The 9677-nt window shown below is 33.8% G+C and overlaps 1 pseudogene; it reads left to right on the top strand.

Moving 5' to 3' along the window:
• On the top strand, positions 1-9674 carry LOC112638765 (annotated as a pseudogene).
• Positions 9675-9677: the final 3 nt, after the last annotated feature.

The raw sequence follows: 9677 nt of genomic DNA on the forward strand, positions 1-9677 counted from the left end.
TGGTAACATCAACGGTTTCGTTCTACTACAATTGAATAAAAATAAGTATACATACATTATGTATTAATTTTAAAATTTTTATTATTGTTCATACTTTTATATGCTTATACATTTTTTAAATTTAAGTCTCTTTCCGAAAATATGATATTATCGAAAAATATGATTATAAAGGACATTCAAAGCCATAAAACTTTTATTTGAAATGTTTTTGTCGTTCAAACCTTTTATTGTTTAGATGATATTTGCTCAGAAATATAAAAAGCGATTTTTTCAAGAGAGTGTTTCACCCCCTTAATGGCTATATGGGCACTTATAAAAAAATACGCATCTCTTAGTTGCTGAAACTTTTAGCATGTTATTCAGAAATATGATCTTGATAATATATGTCCAGATTAAAGTAATTAGTATAAGTAAAAATAAATATTTATTTATTTTATACTTCTTTCGTTATTCCCATTTGATGTCCTCGAATGTAAACATGTAAAAAGTTTCAGTCGTCGCTCATTGTTTATTAAAAACTTATTAAGAAAAGAACTTAAATGAAATGTACTATTTCTAATATAACTATAAATATATAACTATAAATTGTTTTTATTTTTAATAAGAAATATGTAATGAAATATTCAAGTATATCTCTTATATCTCTTGTCTATTAATCTAGACAATATATCCCATATCATAGCTCATCAAAATCGGAGGGGAACTCTTTCGATCCTTTTTTTGTCAGTAATATTTATAATGTGCATGATATGAATTTCAGCAAACACCAAGTAACAATTATATAATTATTAGCTATAAATTTCCATTCAACAATATAACTGTTACATGTTATATAACTTTTATGTGTTATATAACAGTAATTGTTGAATGGGAAATTATGTAACTAACAGTTATATAATTATTACTTGATGTTTGCTGAATACTAAATATATATAAAAACTATTGTTTTTTAATATTTTTTTATTTTACTTGAATATCGATAAAAGTAACTGTTAAATTCGTTATCATTGTTAAAAAAATATAACTACATTATCGTTACAGTTACAGAAAAAAAATGTAACACCGCACAGTAGGGAAAAAAGCCTTTTGTGGATAAAATTCAGCTGACAATTGAATTCTTAACGGATGTAAATTTTTTTTTAATTTGTTGGAAATTGTATAGGCTTTAAACGCTATATGCGTAAATTTTAATTACGGTTCAAATTAAAAATAGCGGATTCAATAAAGTGAGCATAAATATCAAAACTATACGATTACGAATAAATTCGTAACAAAATGTGTATGTATTTATGCAAAAATATTATTATGTGTTTGTAGTCGATAATTATGAATTTGCAGTTAAAAAAATGGCAAATCCAAGATGACGGAAAACTTTTTACAAGTAGCCGGATTCTCATGAAAATCAGTTTTTAATGGATTTTCGGGATTGCTGAATCTGAGAATAAAATGACAAAATTCAAGACAAATCCAACTTTCATATTTTGAAAAAAACAACTCTTTTTATGACTGATACCTTGACGTTGATAAAAGAGCTTATTTACTGCTTCACGATATACACTTATATAACATTCATATTATAAAATAATAGAACGAAAGTCAGTCTTTATAGAAAAAAGATCCATGCTTTCAGAAAAAAGATAGTTAAAAAGGAATACTTTTTTCTATTAAATTAATATGCTAAAATAATTATAATTAATATTAAATAAATTTAATTTGTTGTTTAAATAAGATAAATATGTTTTTAACGCAAATAAAAATTCCATTATACTTTTTTTTAGTTTAAAAATACTTTTTAACCAAAAAATATTTTTATTTTAATTTTGATGCAAATTCAGACACTTCTAACTTTTTAGATATGAAAGTTCAGTTTAAAAAATTTGATCTTTAGATTTATATAATCAATAACCATAAAATTACAACCTTATTACAACCAATCTTCATGAAAATCGAATAACTTTTTTTTCTTTAGCTAACATTGGATTTGCTTTCTTATTTCGTCACTTTATTCTCAAATTCAGCGATCCCGAAAATCCGTTAGAAATTTTCATGAGAATCTGACTATTTGTAAAAAGTTTTCCGCCCTCTTGGATCCATCATTTTTTCAACTACAGATTCATAATTAACGACTACAAACACATAACATCTTTGCATAAATACATGCATATTTTGTTACGAATTTATTCGCAAACGTACAGTTTTGATATTTATGCCCATTTAATTGGATCTGCCATTTTTAATTTGGATCGTAATCAAAATTTACGCATATAGCATTTAAAGCATATACAATTTCCAACAAATTAAAAAAAAATTTTAATCGTTAAGAATTCGATTGTCGGCTAAATTTTGTCCACAAAAGGTGCTTTTTTCCCCATTCTATGCAGTTACCAGTCCGTTTTCAAAAAAAGTAACTATAAGGTTAACGGTGTTACAAGTATAACGCGTTACTTCCTAACTCTGGATAAGTAGATCGTCGTAAAAAATTAGTGACTCAAAGAATTAAACAGGAATAATGTAGCAGACACAAAGTTTTTTCCGCTTAAATCAATCAGTTTTGAAAAATAAGTTCTTCTTATATTCCAGGAAAGTTAGTATAAAGATAAAAAAAGAAGTTAATTAATTTTCTTTTTTAAATAATTATTTATTATGCATTTGTCTTTTTATATTAAAATATTATGACAGAAACTTCAATAAAAATAAAGTTATACAATGAACGTAATTCAATTCCATTAAAACGATTATATGTGTAATCTAAAATTAGAAGAAAGAATTTTTATTTTTACAGAGAGATAGAAAAGTTAATTTAGTCAAAGCAAAATCTTATTATTCGAAGATCAAGATGCCTACTTATTTTGAAGGTGATATTGTCATTTCGGGCATTTCAGGTAATTATATTACCTCAAGTGGTTATGACACAACATCAATTTTATTATAAGATGAATGTTTATAATACATCGATATTTTCCAGGCCGTCTGCCTGAATCATCAAATATTGAAGAATTTAAGGAAAATTTAATGAAAGGGACAGACATGGTCACTGAGGACGAGCGACGTTGGAAACCGGGTCTTTACGGTTCACCTTCTAGATTTGGCAAACTTAAAAATCTTCACAGTTTCGACGCTTCTTTCTTCAAGATATCTCCTAAACAAGCGCATGTAATGGATCCGCAACTTCGCATTATGTTAGAAGTGACACATGAGGCATTGATTGATGCTGGTGTCAATCCTTCCACCTTGAAAAAATCGCGTACCGGGGTGTTCATTGGTGTTTCCACTTCCGATGCGAATGATTTTTGGAAAACCAAGCCGGACGGTAAGTACATTTTAAAACTTATCGTGAAAATTTTTACCCGTTAAAGTCATATTATGAAACAATGTTCTTAAATAATTAAACTAATTTTTATTTATTTAATCTTAGAAATGTAAGAAACAAAATGAAAAGTTACATTAAAAATATATTATAAAAAGATATTTTTTAGCTAAAACAGTTTTGAAATATTCAATATTAAACATATATGAAATATACGTAAAAATGCATAAAGAATGATAAATTCTTTATATTGAAATATTACACAATTAAAAAAAGCATATATAAGATTTTGAAATAACTATACGATTATAATAATTAAAACATTACTTTTTCACAAACACAAAAACATATATAAGTTTAAAAATTAGATTTATAATACATGATATTTATATTAATGTCATATTATTTAATAAAATTAATATAAATGTTAAAATTGGCAAATAAGAGTTAAAGCGTGATAATTTGAGAACAATAGAAAAAAATTTTTTTCTTTTTTATTAATGTAAATAAGAACTATGAATAATAACTTATTAATAATAATCATAAAAAGGAAAAAAGGATCTGGATTTTAAATCACGTTTGTGTTCTTTGCTATATATATTATGACCTTTAAAATGAAATTTATTTATACCAAGCAACGATTTGCATATTTTCAATTCGTTTATTTTTGTTTCTTTTTCTGTTTGTTTTTATTTTAACTTAATGTTCTTCTATCACCAATGAGAAGGGTCACAGAACATCGAAATATTAATTCTATTATATTTCTTTAACATGTAAAATTTTATTACACATCATTTACAGCATACACCCTCCAATGGCACACATTTTTTTTGTTATTAATTAATTTTATTAATTAAATTAATTCAAAGTAAACATGATGAGAGACTCAGTTAAATTGTTGCCTTTAATAATGGCGTACCGATCATTATTAAAATTTTAATTTTTGCTACAAGAACACTTTAAACTTCAGTCAAGACATCCTTTGAGTAAGTTAAAAAAAATTATCGTCTATAAATTATCTCTTTGTAGGATATGAATGGCTCGGAAGTAGCATAGCAATGATGGCAAACAGAATCTCTTATACCTTCGATTTAATTGGACCCAGCTTTTCGGTGGATACACTTTGTTCTTCATCTTTGACTGCTCTGCATCAGGCAGTCGTGGCGATACGCACTGGCGATTGCGACGCAGCGATCATTGGCGGATTGAATATTGTGCTTAATCCGGTTCACTATCTTCATTATCATAAAAAGAATATGCTATCCACAGAAGGTAAATGTAAATCATTCGACATCTCAGCTGACGGTTACGTGAAAGCCGAAGCAGTGGTCGCAATATACCTGCAGAAAATGACAGACGCGCGCAGAGTATATGCTACAGTAATGAACACAATGATAAACACGGACGGCTACAAGCCCGAAGGCATCATGTATCCGAAAGGTGACATTCAGTACCTGATGTTGCAGAAAATATACAATGAGGTGAATATTGATCCCAAAGACATAGTTTACGTGGAGGCGCATGGTAGCGGTACCAGAGCGGGTGATCCGGAGGAGCTCGGTGCCATCGATAAGTTGTTTTGCAAAGACAGAAAGACACCGCTGTTAATCGGCTCGGTTAAATCAAATATGGGACACGGCGAAGCTGCCAGTGGACTGTGCGCGATCGCCAAGGTGCTGATTGCGATGGAAACCGGTGTGATTCCGGCGAATCTGCACTTTGTTACTCCAAATCCAAAGATTCCCGCGTTGACCAAGGGACGTATTCGCGTACTTGACAAAGCTACGTCATGGAACGGCGGTTTTGTGGGTATCAATTCATTTGGCGCCGGTGGTACGAATTCGCACGTCATTCTGCGCAGCAATTCGAAGGTAAAAATATCATTAGATACCGTAGAGCACCTATTGCCGAAGCTGGTCGCCGTATCGGGCCGTACAAAAGAAGCTGTACAGGTATTATTGAACAAGGCAAACGAGCATCGACAAGACAATGAGTTTTTATCTCTACTGTACTCCGTGCATAGTGATAACATACCGAATCATAACATTCGTGGCTATGAAATACTCGCTTATGATAGTACGCGCGAGATTGTCGAGGCGAATTATGACGAGAAACGTCCCGTTTGGTTTTTATTTTCCGGTATGAATACTCAGTGGCCGGGTATGGGACGCGAATTGCTTGACATCGAAACGTGCCAGCGTAGTCTACAACGATGCGCTGATGTATTAAAGGAACACAATGTTGATCTAATGAATATCATCATTAACGGTACGGATGAAACATACGAAAACGTCATGGTTGCTACCGTGTCAATCGTGGCCATTCAAATCGCTCTCGTCGATATGTTAATATTTATGGGTGTGCAACCAGATGGTATAATTGGACACTCCCTTGGCGAAATAAGTTGCTCGTATGCCGATGGTGCGTTTACCCTAGAGCAAACAATTTTGGCAGCCTATTATAGAGGCAAGTCGATTATAGAATCCAATTTGGAACCAGGCGCTATGGCGGTGGCAAATTTGAATTGGGAGGAAGTCAAGAACATGTGTTTAACCGATATCGTTCCAGCCTGTCATAATTCCGAGGATTTGGTTACCATTTCTGGTCCACCCTTATCTGTGAAAAAGTTCGTAGAGGAACTGAACAGCAAAGATGTGTTTGCCAAAATGATCAAATGCTGTGGCGTTGCTTATCACAGTAAATACATTGCTCCAGCTAAATCCAAATTTCGCGCTTCCCTCGATATGATTGTGCCGAAGCCAAAGAAAAGATCTACCAGATGGATTTCTAGTTCGGTACCCGAGGTCGCATGGGATAGCCCACTCGCACAATTTTGTTCACCGGAGTATCACGTGAACAATATGCTGTCACCTGTGCTTTTTCAGGAGGCGATTACGCATATCCCGAAGAATGCGATAACCATCGAAATCGCGCCACATTGCTTGCTACAGACGATTCTGCGTAAATCCCTACCATCCACGGTGACTAATATCGGTCTCCAAAAGGAGAAACATTCAAATAATTTGATCTTTTTACTATCTAATGTGGGAAAGATGTACATAGCCGGCGCGCAACCCGACATCTCTAAACTGTATCCGTCAGTTAGTTTTCCTGTCAGTCGCGGAACACCGATGATTGGATCATTGATCAAATGGGACCATTCTGCTACATGGACGGTGCCCGATTTGAAGCATCAGACGAAAGAATCGTCAGGAGAGCTTGTTGTAGAGATAAATTTATCGAGAGAAACAGACGCATATTTAATGGGACATCAAATCGACGGGCGATTTGTTTTCCCAGGCGCCGGCTTCATATTCATGGTTTGGCAAATCTTTGCGAAACTACACGATACCGATTTCGACCGACTATCAGTAATCTTTGAGAACGTATGGCTTCAGCGCATTACCTTCTTACCGGAAAATAAAACAATCAAATTTTTCATAAAACTTCTCGAAGGAAAGGGAGATTTTGAAATCCTCGAAGCTAATAGCATTGTAGCCAGCGGAAACATCCGCGCCGCTGAAGCTATCGAGATAAATCAACTGAACTTACTACCGCTCCCGATACCGTCTACCGAGCTTTTATTGAATACGGAGGATATTTATAAGGAATTGAGATTACGTGGATACGAATACAATGGTATTTTCAAAGGAATAAAATGCTGTGACATTTCTTTCACCGTTGGCGAGTTACATTGGTTTAATGAATGGTCTTCGTATATTGATAACATGTTTCAATTTAAAATGTTGTCAAACGACCGGAAATTAGTTTATGGCTCGAAGTGTCGATACGCCATGATCAATCCCGTTCTTCATAAACAAATGATCAATGAGTTACCGAAAAACGGCGGATTGCCGATATATCACTATAAAAATGCCAATATAGTTAGATCAGGCGGTATTGAATTAAGAGATATGAAATGTACCGCACCTCAGCGACAGCAGAAGATTAAACCCAAATATGAACGTTACGTTTTCGTATCTTATGAAAATTCGCGCAGCTTGGTCTTGAAAGATCCAAAGAGACAAAAGATTCACATACTTACTGTACTATTACAAATTGTATGTGAAAATGTAACGACATCGAGAATCAAAGCCGTGGAAGTTGCGGATAATCGAGCCGCGGAAGAGCTTTTGGTGCCGCTTGTACACGATATTCTTTCTTGCGATCCCTTCATCACTGTAAGTACTCGTTATATAATTTTAATAATTGTAGTCGACTTAAAGAAGTGAACAAAAATCTTGGATAAATAGACTCAAGCGATTTATAGTATAAGATATTATACATATTTTTTTAATATATATACAATTTTCATAAATGCAAATTATGATATATAAAAAAACTTTTTTTTAAATGCACTGCATTCTAAATCCGTGTCTATCATTTTTCTATAATTTTTATCGTTTTAGGTTGATTTACAAGTAGCCGTCAGTTCCGCGTGCGATTATAGGACAAGTTTCGATCAAAGGGGCATTAATATTAATATAATTAAATGGAAAGCGAATGATACATTCCCAGCTCAGAATATGCACTTCATCATAGCAGCGGAAGTTCTCTCTGGCCGATCTCTCATCAATTTCAAAAATCTAGCGGCTACCTTAAGTTCTAATTGCTTTATTCTTCTAGAGGAGACTGGTATATTCGACTTAAAGATTGCACTAGAAGAGGCGAATCTGATGTTAATTAGTAAGCAAATTGACTCCACGGGAAAGAATTACTTCTTATTGAAAAAACGAAAAGAAGTGAGAAAAGAACCGATCTTAATACAGATTACAGGAAACGATTTCTCATGGTTAGCAAATGCGAAAGCAGCATTGAGAAATTGCGACAGTGGAAAACAAGATGTTCTTTTTGTATCTCAAAACGAAGAATTACTTGGTAATTATACATGTTTATACATAATTTTTGAAATGAAAAATTTATGTTTAGAAATATTTATTTAAAAATCTTTTTTTTGAGCTTTATCCGAGAGTTTATCAGCGAATCATTAAAGATCTTGTTTTTTTTTATTCTCAGGTATTGTCGGATTCATAAACTGCATGCGACGCGAGATGGTAAACGTGCGCTACGTTTTTATCCAGGACAATAATGCTCCCAAATTTGATTTATTCTCGCAGTTCTATGCGGAGCAATTAGAGAAAGAATTAATGGCTAACGTATTGAAAGGTGGTCAATGGGGTAGTTATCGGCACTTGCAATTAGATCAAGATAACTACATGGAAGTAGAGCACGCCTATGTGGATACATTGACGACAGGAAATTTAAATAGTTTAGCATGGATTCAAAGTCCGTTAACGTATTGTCAGAGCAAATATCTAAATTCACTTTGTAATGTGCACTATGCGTCATTAAATTTCAGGCAAGTTTCAACGAAAGTCACTTCTTGCTCTCGACTGAAATAAAAAATAAAAAATAACGAATTCAACGTAACTATATAAAATACGGCGAAATTATAAAAATAACGAATATCACATTGATAAATATTTATTGATAAATTTTATACTAATAGGGATATTCTGTTGGCGACTGGTAAACTATCAACGGATGCTCTCTCATCGTTAGGACTTGCTACAGAAGACTATGTATTAGGATTTGAATTCTCCGGGACAGATGCAGATGGCTGTAGAGTAATGGGTTTATTAGACAAATCTAGAGGTTTGGCGACCACCGTGTTGCCGGATTCCGGTTTTCTTTGGAAGGTACCTGACAAATGGACACTGGAGCAAGCGGCGACAATACCGGTCGCTTATGCGACCAGTTACTATGCTCTGTTTGTACGAGGTCGATTGAGAACGGGTGAAAACGTGCTGATTCATTCTGGTGCGGATGCCGTCGGCCTAGCGGCAATCAACATTGCCTTGCACGCAGGCTGCACCGTCTTCACTACTGTCAGCACAGAGAAAAAACGATTGTATCTCAAGAAGACCTTTTCGCAATTGACCGACAAGCACATTGGCAATTCCCGAGATACGAGTTTTGAACAGCTGATCTTGGACGAAACCCGAGGACGTGGGGTCGATGTAGTATTGAATTCACTGTCAGAAGAGAAACTACATGTCAGTGTACAGTGCCTCGCGAAGAACGGTCGCTTCCTCGATATTGGGAAGCACGACATGTTGAATGGCAATCGCGTAGATATGTCTCTGTTTTTAAAGAATACTTCTTATCATGGTATACTTTTAGAATTGTTATTAGAAAATATCGAGGATAAGCGAAAAACGATTAGACTAATCTCGGAGGGAATTGAGAATGGTGCAGTATGTCCTTTACCGACGACCGTATTTTCGAAGCAAAGGCTCGAGGAAGGATTTAGATTTATGACGACAGGCAACCATATCGGTAAGTATTGCTGAAGATTCGCGACGAAGAA

This window comes from Camponotus floridanus, unplaced genomic scaffold, assembly GCF_003227725.1.
Source record: "Camponotus floridanus strain SB8 unplaced genomic scaffold, Cflo_v7.5 scaffold364, whole genome shotgun sequence".
Classification (NCBI taxonomy): Eukaryota; Metazoa; Arthropoda; class Insecta; order Hymenoptera; family Formicidae; genus Camponotus; species Camponotus floridanus.